The sequence below is a fragment of the Homalodisca vitripennis genome, chromosome X (assembly GCF_021130785.1).
Source record: "Homalodisca vitripennis isolate AUS2020 chromosome X, UT_GWSS_2.1, whole genome shotgun sequence".
Classification (NCBI taxonomy): Eukaryota; Metazoa; Arthropoda; class Insecta; order Hemiptera; family Cicadellidae; genus Homalodisca; species Homalodisca vitripennis.
In genome coordinates this window covers 142,922,319-142,939,158 of record NC_060215.1, presented here as the reverse complement: position 1 = coordinate 142,939,158, position 16,840 = coordinate 142,922,319, and the positions used below count along the sequence as shown (strand labels likewise).

Genomic DNA, 16,840 nt, shown 5'->3' with positions numbered 1-16,840 from the left:
TTTATCTCAGTTTTTGAGTTATTGGGAGCGCCTTCAGATTGAGAACTGCAACATTGATGCACAAATTACCAAGGGACGATAAATTCACGGTCTGGATGATACAAGAACGCTAACTTCACGGCGGCCTTTTTTTTTTTTTTTTTTCTTGAACGGTGTTCGCGGTGGTAAAAAAAGGCCAAGTCAGTTCAACAAGACAAGTCTGTCTGCTCTGAATTAACCTATAAAATGTGATTGAATGTAATCATTAAGTTTTCTTAAAAACAAAAAAACTTTTAAATTGTTGATAAATTAGAAAGTTTAGGTACTACGACACTGGTGAGTTATGACACTTAAGTTGCTTACAATCTGTTATAAGTAATTATTGATCATCAATATTTTTAAAATTAAGGCCTATAAGTATATTTTGGCATCTTTCACTTTTTATTAATTTACTCACACTGTTATTACTGTAAAACTTAATCAAAAGTGAAGATTGCACCTTTGGTAAAAATAGTTTTGTTTCAAAGGCAATGTACACTATTGAATTTAATAAAACATACAACCTTAACCTTTTATTTATTTATATTTTATAATGTTACAATACAGCCGAAGCCAATTACACTGTGACATTAATATTATTATATATGAATATAATTGGATAACTTCAAAAAAAAAAAAAAAAACACACAATTTAATCCAAAACAACAGCTCAACTACATTAAATATCAACAATACACAAAAAAGAGCATTTTAAAGTCGACAACACCACCGAAGCACCGATAAATAACTTAACAACAAGATGAATCAAATAATTTAAATAAATTAAATAAATAACAACCGAGAATCAATAAACTACTGTCCAAAAGTAATCAATTAAACATGTACTAAAACTAGTTAACAAAATATATATAACGATATAACAATTATAAAATTTGATTCAGTTAAAAAAAAAATATATATATATATATATAAAACACCAATAAATATTTACTATATAAATAACAACAACAATAACAATATGTAAAATCTATGTTTTAACTATTAATTGATAATCAGGAGTAATTTAACCTTAAAATCTCTGTAAGAGGAATTAAATACATCTAAAGAGTTTGAGTGCTCATTATAAAGTCTAATAATTGTGTTAAGTGAGGAGAAGTAACCCAAATTAGTGCAAATGCCAAATTGCAACAAAAATCCTTTCAAAATAGGAACTCATCATTAGTGTTAACCTACAATACAATACAATATACATTTATTGCCAAAAATAATTTTCATATTGCAAAGCATGTGTCTCATAATTATAATTTTATATTCATTAACCCTTTGAGTGCAACAGCATATTTTCCCAAGTCATACGCATAAATTGCCAGAGCATTTCCTTCTGTTTTGCAAGCGTGTGGGGAAAAAACTATACCTATTAAAAAAAAAAACTATTCAACCGATTTGAATAATTTTTTTTTAGTTTGTGTGTTATAAAACAAGGTATTTTTTCCATATAATATTATAATTTTATTTTTATTTACACAAAAAGAATATAGGTTATAACAAAAAACTAAAAAATGAAAAAAAATCAATTTCAAGTTTGAACTAAAATTTTATATATACAATATTTTTTTTAGCTATACCATATGAAAGAGCATGAAAAACTGAACAAAAATCATGCATAATATGGTGTGTTACAGTAATATTTAACCAGATACTGCAATATATACAAAATACAACAAAAAGCAATTTTTTTTCAAGTTTGTCAAAAGTTTAGAAACAATATTATAACTATCCTATTTCACTCAATGAAGTAAGACTACTGTAAAATACTAATTATATAAAAAGTATAAACAAAATCTCACTTACTTATTTCTCAGGATTACTTATTGTTCATTGTTGTTTACTTTTTCATTGGTTATTCCAAAATCAAAAAATGTTTTTTCTATATACATAAATACTATTTACACTGTCCCTATCATCATTTTACTTCTTGCAAATGTGAATATTGAGACACTTTGGATGAACTCCTTTCTCACACTTGACACATACATAGGTTGACCGGTTTCGTGTCTGCTGTGCTACACTCCTTACAGAGGTGCTGCATTTTTTGAGGTAGCTGTTTCAAGCCAAAAACTCTCCTTGGTTGGGCATGAGGAGGAGGGCATTGATTTTTCTTATCAATCCATTCTTTCCCAATTTCAGAAATAATTGTTTGAGTATATTTCAAACGATTCATTGGTTTTTCCTTACAGGACTCTTTGTGCTCGGCAAACAATACGAGGGGGTACCCAAAAAAAAACCGGAATTATTTTATAAAAATTATATATTATCAAATTTTTTACAATACGACCTTATCTCCTTCAAAATAATCTCCATTACAACTAATACACTTGTCCCAACAGTATTTCCATTGATCAAAACATTTTTTGTAGTCATCTTTAGAAATGGCTGCAAGCTCGAGCTTCGTTTTTTTCCTTAACCTCTTCAACGCTGTCAAATCGTTGACCTTTCAAGCCTCTTTTCATGTGTGGAAATAAAAAAAAGTCGCATGGAGCGAGGTCAGGCGAGTAAGGTGCATGGGGCAGCGGAACCATGCCGTTTTTGGCTAAAAACTGCCTAACTGAGATGGCTGTGTGTGCCGGTGCGTTGTCGTGGTGGAAGAACCAGTCTCCAGTCTGCCACAAATCGGGTCTTTTCTGGCGAACACTGTTGCGCAATCTTCTTAAAATCTCCAAATAAAATGTTTGGTTGACAGTCTGACCTGGAGGAACAAACTCAGAATGAACAATGCCTTTAGCATCAAAAAAAGCAAATCAACATGGTTTTGATGTTTGATTTGACTTGCCGACATTTTTTTGGGCGAGGTGAAGATGGCGACTTCCATTGGCTTGACTGTTGCTTCGTTTCTGGGTCATAACCATAGCACCATGACTCATCACCAGTAATTACCTTTTCCAGAAAATCGGGATCATTTTCGAGATGTTCTTTCAGAAGGCGGCAAGTTTCAACTCGATGTGCCTTTTGATGGTCAGTCAGAAGTCGAGGAACAAATTTGGCAGCAACCCTTTTCAGTCCTAAATCTCCTGTTAAAATTCGCTGAACCGAGCTCCAAGTTACCCCCTACTCTCTGATAGTTCATCATCTGTCGACGGTCGGTGAGCACAAGTTCACGAATTTTCTCAACATTTTCGTCCGTTCGAGAGGTTGATGGACGTCCAGAACGAGGTTTGTCTTCAATCGACATGTCGCCATTTTTAAATCGAGCGAACCACTCGTAGACCTGAGTTTTCCCCATAGCATCATCTTTGTAAGCTGTATTCAACATTAAAATAGTTTCTGCAGCATTTTTACCAAGTAAAAAACAAAATTTCACAGCTGCACGTTGTTCACTTAAACTTGCCATGACAAAAAACGAAACAAGAACAAAACAGGGTTAGCGAAAACAGTCACTACGAACGAACAGAATGCACTAGGACAACGGAACTGGGGTCACTGAGCTCGCAATGGGTTGCGCGACACACGCCTAGCGGCAGGAATGTGTACTACACGCTGCCGGCTGCCAGCAATACAAATTCCGGTTTTTTTTTTGGTACCCCCTCGTATATATGAATTCAGCAACATTCGGTTCATGGCACTAAACACTACTTTCTTCCAATATTTCAAGGTTTTTCTCTCATCAAGATAGGTATATAGCATCATGTCAGATGTATCTATACCTCCCATATATTTATTATAAGCCAAAATTACATCAGGCTTAGAAATAACTTGAGGTTCAATCTGGTTTCTAAGTCTTCTGGTTACTTCAGTAGTTGTTGCCTTGGAAGATGTAGACAACAATAATACTTGTTTTTTTTTTAGATTGCTTGTCTCTGTGGCCACAAAGAAGAATAAATCCTTTCCTCATAAATTTTGTCACACCGACAGCAAACCTTGACTTCGTAAAATGCTCTGGTAGACCCTTTCGGTTGCCTCTGATTGTTCCAGTGAAGTAAGTACCAACACTGTAAAGATATTCTACTAGAGGCAGTGATGAAAAGTAGTTGTCGCAAAAAACATGGTACCCTTTACCTATGTAGTTGCACATAGTAAGTAATTTCTTTACAACATAGTATCCAGTACCCAAATCTTTCATTTCTGCCTTTTCTATGGGATCATCATGACGTGAACCTTTATAAACAAAAAATCCTGCACAGTAATGGGTGACCGAATCACACAGCATCCATAGTTTGATGCCCCATCTATGATGCTTTTTATTTGGCAAGTACTGCTGCAGAATTGTTCTTGATTTTGTTCCTATTAGAGACTCATCAACAGAAACTTCTTTGTGGGCAGTGTAGTGGTGTCTGAATAAAATGTTAACATGTTCAATGATTGGATGAAATTTTGCACAAGGGTCATAAGGTTGGACAGCTAACCTTTCATTGTTTACCAAATGAAAGAACTTCAAAATAAGCTGGAATCGATTACGGGTGAACATCTGTTTAAACCAAACCTGATGAGTAGAGGGAATTGTGGACCAATAGCTATAAATGGTTGGCAGTCGTACTATACCCATATTCAAAATGGTAACAACAAAAGCTTTTATTTCATCCACAGTGACTGGGAGCCATTCTTTTACTCTAGAATTATCTTTGTGAAGTCCCTGGGAAATGTACTGTTCTGCATACCTATTAGTTTCTCTGGCTAAACTGGAAAAAAGTACATTTGTAAAAAATAAATAAAAATAAGCTAGAGGGCCAGACTGGGGGGGTGGCATATGTTTAGGGCCCGGAAGTTCACCATACAAGACTGGGTCCAAAGGAAAATCGTCATCTGGGCCAACTTCTAACCAAGTTTCAACTGGTTCATTGCTCGAGTTCGAAAGAGACTCATCCTCAACAGGTGACTGATTATTGTCCAATAATTCAGGTTCTGGGACGGGAACATTGTATGGGAGAGGGTCATCAACATTTTCATCATCGACTAAATTTCTATTTAGTCGATGATGAAAATGTTGTTGAAAATGATGTTGAAAATGATGTTCTATTTAGCAGAAAGCTCACTACTAACACTAATAAGTCGGGGTCTCTTGTGCTGAAATCCAAAATCACTTTTAGAGGAGGCTCTTTTCTTTTTCTTCATTGGAGTTGATGTAGAAGGCCCAGCTCAAGCTTCAAAGGAAGAATCCGAATCGACAGAGGAAGGCTCATAATTCTTGTCGGCATCTGTATCGTCAAGTTCACTAGATAATTGCAACCAATAATCATCATCAGAATCGTTTTCTGAAAGATCAAGCTCACTCTCACTTTTATCCCCTTCATCACCTCCCCCTCCTAACACACTGGTAGTAGCAGATGTATCTACAGTTGTGTATGTTTGGTCTAGGGCGTCTTATATATCTTCGTCACCAACAAGGTTTTTTTTTACTCATTTTTATTTTGTAATGTAGCAAAATGAAAGGTTCACACAGGCCTACAATATAACCTTACTTCACCTAAAATCAACAGTAGTTTGATTGGAACTTGCGTTTTACTTCATCACTAATTCAACAATAAAATATACACAGGCCTACAATATAACCTTACTTCTATAACCTTACTTCACCTAAAATCAATAGTTTGATTGGAACTTGCGTTTTACTTCATCACCAATTCAACAATAAAATATACATCACTAAACAAATAAACACGAAAAAAGAAGTTTATAAATGCATTGTAAGTTTTACTGAACACAATTGCAGAATAGTAATAACAACAGTTTTCAGCATAAACACACGAAACTAGCACAATGTAAACACCCAACGAACCAAACTGTGTAGTTAATGGCAACAAGTAGCAGCTGACCAACTATTGCGTCATCTGTTTTGTTTTCTGATGGCAAATAACTACAAGGAGGCGGTGAACAATAAAAATCAATCACAATCGATTGTTCGAAACTTGTAGATTGCTGTGAAATAAGTTATTTGTCAAAATAAAAATGAATTATATGTGATATTAATTAAATACAAATCGTCTACTGGCTGATGCCGGCAATTTATGCACATTTCACAACATCTACTATGTAGACGCTGCGGCACTCAAAGGGTTAAAATAATAAAATGTCTTTACCTACTACGAAATAACTTTTTCCTGATTGCAACAAATTTTATATATGTATATTATTATTAAATAAAAATTGTAGTGTACTTTAACCACTTTAGCTGTAATCATCAAACCACTTTTATCAATTTCTTAAAAGTATGTTTTCATTCTCAGAAAGAATTTTTAGGCGACCACGATCCATGATTGCACAATAACTGATAATATGTTAGGTTATATTTCAAATACCCATTAATCTAGGGGACCGAGGGAAATTGGGGGTTTCTGAGGGGGGATAACAAGCTTAGGAGTGGTAGGCATTGTTGGAGGGGATAATCCGGATACGAACAAACACTCAGGCTAACAAAGTACAGGAATTTTAGAGGTCCGAGCATTTTTGCAACAGATTATACCTCTATGGTGAAGATTGATTGATGTTTATTCATCACATTCTTCCTCTATGTTGACGTTTTCCTTTGTGCTCTTGGCCGTGTTCCTCTTTCTCAACATTTTTGCAACATTTTCTACCAATGAACATTTATTTGCACATCTCATTATATTAAATAATTATTTTTATCTACGAAATAGGTATCACGAGATCGGGCAGATTTTTCTGTGTTGTACGGTGTTGTGTGTTGTCCTCGCCATTAGCCATTTTGTGTTTGCCTTCAACAAGTAGTAAAAAGGTAAAACCTTTGGTTAACCCTTCCCACGCTGTAGACAGATATATCAGAATGGTATTCTTTGACCAAAACGCCTAACACGAGTATATGCGTTATTACACATTGTGTCTCTTGGAGAGTATTTTAGTTCTCTCTCTCGTCTGTGTCGTCAGAAGTTGTTATGAGGGGTGTTTGTTATGGCTTCATGATACCGATGGCATTCTCCAACCCCCTCACAAAGCTAAGAGATGGGAGGCCATTTCTCAACTTCCTGGTAGGATGTTCATCATAGGTAACGATGCTGACAGAGGCTCCTGTGACTTGACTAAATTGTAGTATCCTTGCAGCAAAATGTTCAATTGGGATTCCATCTCTGACACATCCCATAGGGGAGCAAATAAGAAACTTTAGATCTTTTTTTATAAAATCTTCAGTAAAGTGCTTAAAAGACAGGTCATAATCATTTAAGTCTGGTTTATTAAAAAAATACGGTTTTGTAATCAGGCCATAAACCGAGGCTCCAGATTTTAGTTTCTGGTATGTCAGGTGTTTGGTAAGACAGTCTTCAATCCTTGGTTTTCCGAATTGATCTTTAAACACTACTGCCACCCCTGCACTCATACTCCTGTTTTTGTTTGTCAAATCTGCTGAGATGCACAAACAACATTTGCCAATTGATGCCAATGAGATGCCAATTTCTCATTATACCTGTGTTCTTGAATTATATTCTTGAAATTAGTCTGTACAACTGAGATTGGCAAACTAACTCTAGTGACAGAGTTGGTCCAAGTACCTCCTTTACTTTCTGAGCTTGAATTTGGTGGATGACTGAAGACTTTTCTTGGCCCAGTTGCGGGTTCTTGGTCTATTTCATGTTTTTTTCCATTAACATTATTCACAAAATCAACTATCATAAAACCAAGTTTTCTCTTTCCTTTATAGTTTAAATGTAGACCCTGTCGTGTGAAGTGATAACGTTGGAAAGAATCCAAATCAATGAGGTGAACATTGTCCATTCTTAAAACAATTTCTCTTATGTGACTATTAGTCAGGGCTAGATCACAGTGTACTACAGTAAGTTGTCATGGTGTACATCATGTCTAAGGGGATTGTTGTTACACACACTGGCTCAGACCTACTCAGAGTTTGTAATTCAGTTTCCATTTTTTCATAAATAACTTGAGGAGATCCTTTTAAAATATCATTTGTTCCTGCAAGTATTATTATAGGACATTGTAGAGATTTAGCTGCTTGGTTGTAGACCTGTTGGACATCGGCTCCAGATTTAACTACTCCATCCACATAAATCTTTCCCTTACTGTATGAACCAATAATCTCTGGTAGTCCTTGACCTTGGCTGTCTGTACAATTCTACTTTTATTTTGTCGATTGAAAGTTCATAGTTGCTGTCATGGCGATACTCATGAACATGATTTGTCCTTTTTTTACTTGTTGTGTTAGTTTTGTATACATAATTTTTATTAGACTCCTTTATCTGTAGTAAATTGTTTTTTTTTTCAGTAAGTACATGGAAGCTATTTGATGTTGAGATGGCAGTTTCCCTTTCAGCAAATATTTTGTGTTTGGGTTTAAATTTATAATGCTTTGACCGTTTTTCAAACTGCCATGGGTTTTTTTGTTTTGTTTCTTTCACCTGAAATGCAGTCATATTGCTGACACTTTCAGAGATCAATGTCACAAGCTTTGTGTTTGCACTTACCACAATATTGCCTACTTGAGCTCGAGGTCCCGTAGAGGTAGATACAAAGTGCTTAAACATCATGTCAGATACAGTCTGATAACTCAACTGTAAATGTGGGTAGTCGTGCCCGAGTAGTGCCAGTTGGGAGCGTTTTGTTAAGATGTCAGAGTGACCAATTGTGCATACTAATCTGCTGTCTGTGTTACCCAGTGGATCCAAAGAACCACAACCTATCAGTTGTATAAGAATGTCTGTGAAAATTGTTAAGTAAATTCCACAGTCAACAGTATTAGGCTGTTGAGGGACTTCGACAATTTGAAAAAGGACATCACCTTCCACACCCAAGTGCTCATGGACCTTTTCAGCCACCTTCTGTGCATGTTCCCTGTTGTATGTGCCACATGAATCGAAGTATAGAAATTTTTGCAGGTTTCTTACAAACAACATAAGGTTCCAATGAGATCCTTCTGTTTTGTATGAGTATTTTGTGTTCTCTGGATAATTGTCTTGCACATCTTGCTTCAAGTCATGAATTGGGAAGATAACATAGTTTTTATTAAATAATTGTAAAGGTTCAAGTAAATGGTCATAGTCTTGAAGGCATTCGATAGCATGTGTTACTACCGTATTCATAAGTAAGATTGTTTTATCAGACTTTGTGATTAAGGATGTTAGCGTATCATAATACAGCTGGATAGTATTATCAGTTACCCACTTATATTTTCTAATAAAGAGAGACTAATAGAACTTTTCTCATTGGTATTGGTGCTCTTTGTACTTTGAGGTTTTTTTTACTTTGTCCACATCTATATTAGTTGAATTAGTCTCTGTCTGCACTGATTCAGTATTTGGAGTTTTATTTCATGGGTTTTGATAGAGTAATGAGGCACTTGAAGACGTTGTTTTATTAATTCCTGATACATTCTTTTTTTGTTTATTTGAGGGGGTTTTCTGATGGAGTAGAGGCGAAGGATGATTGACACATTTGTGTTTTCTCCAATTTCTATATTTCTAATTTTTCTATCTGAGAAAGAGCCAGTTTGTAACTTTATTTAAGTTTTTTTGCTACAGAGTCGAGAGTATATTTCATTTTACATTCGTTATAATTAACAATATCAGTTTTATTAACAAAAGCAGTTTCATTTGTTGAAAAAAAGTTATATTTTTGTAAGTTTCATCATCAATGCCAGTTACTTTTGCAGGCCAATGGGGAAACCCTTTCACTTTGGCAAATATTGTCATTGATTTTAATATCAGTTTTAGACCTATTTCTCATTGGAGTAGCCATTGTAGAAGTTAAATTTCACAGTAAAAATCAATCAATATATACTTTACCCAGCTTAATTTGTGCCAAGTTACAAACAATAAATTATAAACTAAATATATAGACAGGATATTATATACAAATTACAAATTTATAAAATATATGTATAAGCAAAGTTAATCAGTAAAATTGTAACTGGTGATAATCTTGTCAGAAAGTAGTTTAAGCATGAACCTGTTTATATGTTCAAGGTCAAGGTCATATTGGGTTTGATTGTTGTCACCAGTCTATGGCCAGATGAGTCAGAGTGATAGTTGTCAAATGGATTAAATCACTAACTGAATAATATTGGCAATCAGCTGTTTTGGCAAGTTTTAGCTTGATGTTGGCAGAATAAACAGTTATAGATGAATAAAGTAGTTCTATTTTATTTATTCAATTCTACTTATTTAATTTCTTTTATAGTGAGTAAAGAGTTCTCAAAAGGAATAACTGTTCATAACAGTTGCTCTATACAAAACACCCACTCTCTGCAAGTTCAATATATGTGCTCAGACAAAACATATGTTACAGAGCCTGAATGTAAGTACACTTTTAATTGTAAATAATTACTGAAAAGATTTGTTAAAAACATAAACTTATAGATTTTTCACTAGTAAAATATTGTACTTTTTTAAAATTAAATCACAACACATAACAACTTATACTTTAAATTAATAAATTTCATTAAAACCACAGAGGCTTAAAAACTACAAAACACTTAAAAATGGCCCCTTAATACATACCTATCTCTGTTGATAAGGAAGTATTTATTGGTGGTTCAGGCAGAAACTGCTTGCACCCAATCAAATGAAATAAAAAATGTATTTATTTTGCAATAAAAATCATAACAACAGGAACTCATCATTAGTGTCAGCGTACAACAAAATAACTGTTTCCTGATTGAAAAAAAATGATACATTTAGTACAGTTTCTGTATATTATTATAAAAAAAGATTGTAGTGTACTTAAACCACATTAGCTACAATGATCTCAAACCACTTTTATCAGTTTCTTAAACCCGCCGTTGGTCGCGTGATTAAAAGTTACGTAAGCGCGGCTCGCGCGTATAGATGGTATCTAACTTTTGATTTTCAATGTTATTATTTGTTTTTAAGCATTTATATATTTTGTTCGGGCTATCATGAAACTGTATTTATAATCTACTATACCTATAAAATGATGTTCCTATTTATAAATAAACAAAACATATTTTTTATAGAGCTATTTTATTACAACAAACAAAATTGATGTTATGTATTAGTTCTTTTGCACAATGTGACTTAGTTACTGTCTTCCTCATTGTGTTCTTGTGCCAAACATTCATTACAACAATATTTCGTTGAGCCCGTGTGTTCTTTGCATATTGCTTTACTACAGCTTTCACACACTGATAGGGAGTAAACCAGTTCTTTCTGGTGGGACAATAGGCACACCTTGGTTTTTCTTCCATTGGTACCGTGAAAAATCCCATACGTATTATATTTTTGAGTATTACAGTTTCTAGAGTGCCCTATATTTAGTCATTTCATGTACATATTAAAATAAAAATGTACCTAACCTTCCTTGTTACATACCAATAATGTTATATAAAAATATTCTTACCTGTTGTGTGACATGTCGATGGAAGAGGCTGGCCCATAACGGTACTAATGCTTGATTTCAAATTCATAGGAAGTACTTTCAATTGTAGCTCGCTTCATTAAATGTGGTTTCACAATAGTCTTTGCCAATTCGGTAATTAAAACACTCTTCTAGCCATAATAGTGTTAGTGTTGGCCTTGTGGATGATCTGTGCATTGATCGTGGCAACATTCAATAAGCCATTGAACACTGTCAACGGCCATCTGTTACTCACTCTTCCGACCTTATATTCTTTTTTTCATTCTGTCGACAACGTCGACTCCTCCCTTAGTCATGTTGTAAAAAGTTATGACTTCAGGTTTATTCATGTCATTGTCCTGGGTCAATAGTGTCATCATTGTGAAAGGTAGACAGCATAAGTACATTTTTATGCCTTTTAGGCACATAAGAAACTAACAGAGAGTTATTTGGTAAGCATGGAAAGCCAAACATACTGCTTCCAAACATTTCTTTCTTTAACCTCTAGAAAACATTTAGGTATCTGGGGTTTGTTTTTTTTAATGGTACCAACAATTGTTGTTCTGTGATTAACAAAAAGGTCGTTTGCAAGTGGAACATTGGTATAAAAGTTGTCCATTTGTGACATTTCTGCCTGTGCCATCTATTGGTTTGATAAGTCTTTTCACAACGCTGTTTACAGTGTTGTCTAAAACAAATGGACCCCTCTGGCTGCTTTCCTGGATATATTTCCATGTTCAGAGTGTAAAAAGTTCTAGCATCCACTAGAGCACATATCTTTACGGCAATACTTAACAGGCTTATTGCTAATATATTGTCTGAACTTACATTTTACCCTCGGAAAGCTTCTAGCATCTCATCTAAAGTAACATATTCTCCCGGAGAGTAATTGTCCGAGCAACGATTTAACAAAAATTTTCAAAAACATCTCTGATTGGTGCTATGTTATCTAGCTTCCTCCTATTCGCTCGTGTCATTTTATCATCGAATCTAATGCAATCTAACATTCATCTAGTAAGTGAAATCTTTTTTCACTCATTACAGCCCTAAAGAATTCTGGAGCTGTTCCATCAGTTTTCCAGATATCAGCTGTATTTAGGTGACTAGCTTTTTTTACACCTAACAGGTACAAAATTCCAAAGAAACCTAACATTTCTTCATAATTGGTTGGCAAACAATCTCTCTCTCTCATGAATATTTGTCTCGTACGCTGTCTAACTGTGTATTTGTATATTTGACAATATCTTCAATTGTTTGATCAGGAAAAAATAATTTCCAACATTCAACAATAGTTTGACAGTCTCTAGCAGCCCTTTTGACTCCCAGGTAATTTTGTAACATATTTTGTTTGCGAGTTTTTAGATTGTCTTGCTTCAAACGGTTTTGTGAATCAACCATTTGCAAAAGGGATCTTTTCCAACATAAAACAAATTGGCATTAGCTACCTGATCAGATTGGAGCTGTGGTGGTGCTGATCCCGTTGCTTGTGAAGGCAGAGGCCTACTGGGATCATCAATTACCATTGGTTCTTCTCGTGCCTGTTCAGGGGTCGAATTACTTTCTTCGTCACTAGACTGTTCAGTTCCAGTATTGTGTTCATAATGGTCAGATGGGCCATCAATTTCACTGTTTGATGAAAAATACAATTCACTTTCACTGTGGTCACTATCTTCTAACCAACTTATTATTGCGTCTTCATTGTTTTTTTTTTTCGCCATTGTAATTAGTACTTACACGAAACTATAATCGTAAGTACACAAAAACAGTTTATTTATAAACTAATAAAAAAACTAACACGTTTTGCATTATTCACTACATCATAAGTTTTATAACGTAAACGGGCGTGTCGTTAGATGGCATCTACACAACAGCGGTACGTAACTAGAGGCGCGTGTCTAGACGGCAACTAAGGCGGCAGGCGTGTTCTACTTCAGAACTCCCCCCCTCCCTTCCGGTTAGGGTGAATCGTCGGGTTTCTCGGAAAAACCAATTCCTCATATGGTCGACGGATCATTGTCAAACCTTCATTGTGGTCAGACAAAAATTGAAAAAAAATACAATGTAACTACTAAATTGTATAGATGCCATCTAACAACGCGCTTCATCGCGGGTTAAAATATTATGCTTTTATTCCCAGAAAGAATTTTTAGCCGACCACGATCCATGAATGCACAATAACTGATAATATGTTTGAAATTTTGGGTTATATTTCAAAATAGTCCACCAATCTAGGGGACTGAGGGAAATCAGGGTTTCTGAGGGGGGATAACAAGCTAAGGAGTGGTAGGCATTGGTGGAGGGGATAATTGGGATACCAACAAATACTCAGGCCATCAAAGTACAAGGCATTTTAGAGGTCCGAGCATTTTTACAACAGGTTCTTCCTTTATGATGACGTTTTTTTCGCTGTGCTTTTAGTCTTGTTTCTCTTTCTCTAAATTTTTGCAACATTTTCTACCAATTGAGCATTTTTTTGCACATCCCATTATTAAATAATTATTTTTACCTATTTTGTGATTGGGCAGATTTTTCTGCATTGTACGTTTCAAAATAAAGATGTTATGTTTTGTCACCACCATTAACCATTTTGTGTTTGTTTTTTTTCAGTAACGTATGGTTCTCGGAAGATCAATGGAGTTGCCTTCAACAAGTAGTGAAAAGGTATAACCTGTGATTAATATGTGCAGTGGGAGTTCTGTTTAGTTATTTGGTTGTATTTAAATGAGGAGTTCAGAAATTGTGTCCTTTTTAGTCCGATATAGAGTTTTAAATGGGTTTTGTTTGGGTGTGAAATTTGGTGGCCATTATCCTTTAGCTAAAAATACACTGTTGTTTTAGATGGGTTTTTAAATCAAAGAAAAAGAAGAAGCAGCGTATCTATAACGTATATCTGCACAAGTGGATTCTCTTTTTGAAAGGAGCTACGTAAGTATTCGAGAGATTTTTCCTTTGTTTAGTATAGTCCTTTATCTTAAATCCCTCTGACAGGACTTGATACAAAGGGAGTTAGGTTTAAGCGGTAGGACAATGGTCGACTGGTATTCATTTACCAGAGAGGTATTCATTGATCACATGATGGAACAATCCGAAAGACTTGGCAGATCTCTTTTTGTTGTGCAGATTGATGAGGAAAAATTCAGCAAGAGGAATTATAACCATGGACGTTGCATCGGGGGACAGTGGGTTTTTGGAGGTATTGACACTTCTACAAAATAATCTTTCCTTGTTCCTGTGGATTCGAGGAACTCTACGACATGGCTGGCAATTGTCAAGGAATGGATTCTTCCTGGAACTACAATCGTCAGTGACTGCTTGGAAGGCATATGATTGTTTATCTCAAGAGGGGTGCTGACATTTGCAGGTCAATCATTCAGTAAACTTCATAACTTTTTCAAAGCAGCTGCCAAGCTTTATCCTCCTCTTCATCTAACATTCTGTTAATTTTCTATTATTTGTATTTTTATTTCTTTATTATTTTATTTATTTTACTTTTTTATTGTTATCTTTTATATTAGTTTTTTGTCATTTATTTTAGCAACGTTATGGAGTGCTGGACCGGCTTCTTAACTCCCAGAGCAGCGGCCAAGTTTTATCCTCTTCATCTAATATTCTGTAAGTTTTTATTTTTTTCATTATTTTTTATTTTAATTATGTTTAAAATTTTGTTACTTTAGATCTTGTTTTTGTTGGTTGGCCCCCAGGTAGGCTACTTTTCGAACGTCAGGTCATGATTAACGAACTTTGAGTAGGACAGAAACGAATGCTCACAAGATCTGAGCTCAAATTTAGGTACTATTTTGAGGACTTTTTCTTTTTTTCCTAGACGTGTGTGTTGGTACAGATGCCACCGAAGCCCACACTGATGGTCAGGGGCATTTCCAACATATTTTCAGTTGTTATTAAGCTTTCCTCCCTTTTTTACTAAAGCCAGCATCGGGTTTAATAGCATGTGCACAAGCTCTAGTTGAAAAGCACATGTAGAGCATCTATAATGTGTTTATTACAATGAAGAGTAAATATACGTGGTTCTGAAAAAATATTTATTATCCTTTGAAGTTCGTTTCAACTGTTTGGGACTTTTATTAAAATAAATAAGACTTCATGTTAACAATTATCAAGTTAATAGTGCTGATTTCCTAGTCCCAACTGTTTGTTTTTAACTAACAACATTATTTAACGGAATTGTTCTGCATGCAATAGAGTGAACACAATAAAAGGAATAAAAAAAACAAGTTTTTTTAATAATAAATGAGTCCACCATGTCCCATCATGTTGTCCTAAATATATGTATAAAAAAGTGATAAGGTGTATATTTGAAAATATTTTTCTTTGATACTTAAAACATGAGTAGTTGAATTTTCCTTTAAAAAAACCCCCCAAAATATAACTATGGGTAATGAAAATTAGCCGTTGTTATCATACTTTGATGTGCTGTAATGCAAAAAGCATAAGTATTAACAAACTTATATGCTATTGTACAAGTAGTTCTTGCTATAAGCAATAATACATTTTTCTAATTTCAACACCTTAAAATATACATACTCAAACTTTTTTTAAATAGAGTTCTGAAATTTTGTAAAGACTATATTAAATATAACAACTCTATAGAATAAAAGTGTTTTCAACTTATCAGAATTGTTTTTTTAAGGACCGACTTAATTTTTTATTTGAAAAGAAAGATTAGTCTTCAATTTTTACTAAAAGTTTTTTTGTCAAGAATGTACTGAGACAATTCTTTTTGTGATCTAAATATCTTTTCTTTATTGTACACAATTGAAATAATTTGTACATACATTTTTTTTGTTTACTCCTATTTCCTTACTACTTCCTCTCTTTTCCACCCCTTAGGAACATTACACTTTTGACATGTTATAAAATATATTTTGCTCTATATAATTTTTCAATTGTTTCCTATTTATATTTATATGGAAATTAAAGTAAAAACAAACAAATAGAATGTTTTAACACATTTAAAATTTGTTTACAGGTAGAATACGAGAAAGTTTTATAAATAGCACACAAACAGATAGACACTGAACAAGAAAGTTTGTTAAAAAAAAAAAAAAAAAAAAAAACACACACACACACATATAGACTCTGTAGTATTGTCTTTGAAGGTCATTGTTGATTACTGATTTTATATCTATGGCCAATGCACAGCCCAACTTGAGCAAACGAGACAGTGATAATGATGTTTACTTAATAGCTTGTCATTGTCCATGTATACTAGCATAGCCCAGTACCGGGACTGTTAGATAATAGCAACAGCTGGTTTTCAGTAGTAATCAACTTTCCTGCAAGCTGTTGGTAGTGGGATATCCTGTTTGGAGAACTCCACCACAGGAAGACTACAGTAGTCCATCTCTGGACTCTCTTTTATTTTAAAAGTATAATTTTTGATTGTTTAGATTTATTATAGGCACATTAACAGCACATGCTATGATTGTAAATTATATTTTAAGATGCATTAGTCTCTTTTAGTAGAAGTTATCACTTTAAATTCACAGTTAAATATTACAGTGAAAACATGTGTTTCCAACAAATGGTAAGT

General features: G+C 34.2%; 1 protein-coding gene across 8 annotated transcripts in view; it reads left to right on the top strand.

Moving 5' to 3' along the window:
• The first annotated feature begins 172 nt into the window (after positions 1-172).
• The window catches only part of LOC124369953 (BLOC-1-related complex subunit 5), a 31,935-nt gene continuing 15,267 nt past the window's right edge, over positions 173-16,840 (top strand). For 2 of the 8 annotated variants that reach the window (XM_046828168.1, XM_046828174.1), the window contains exons 1-4: positions 173-315; positions 13,897-13,950; positions 14,128-14,214; positions 14,825-14,901. The gene's annotated coding sequence lies outside the window, so the exon portion shown is untranslated. Of the gene's footprint in view, positions 316-3,853; positions 3,953-9,980; positions 10,231-13,896; positions 13,951-14,127; positions 14,215-14,409; positions 14,651-14,824; positions 14,902-16,650; positions 16,835-16,840 lie in introns of those variants that run through there. The other 6 variants (XM_046828171.1, XM_046828172.1, XM_046828170.1 and 3 more) reach the window with 6 other exon arrangements.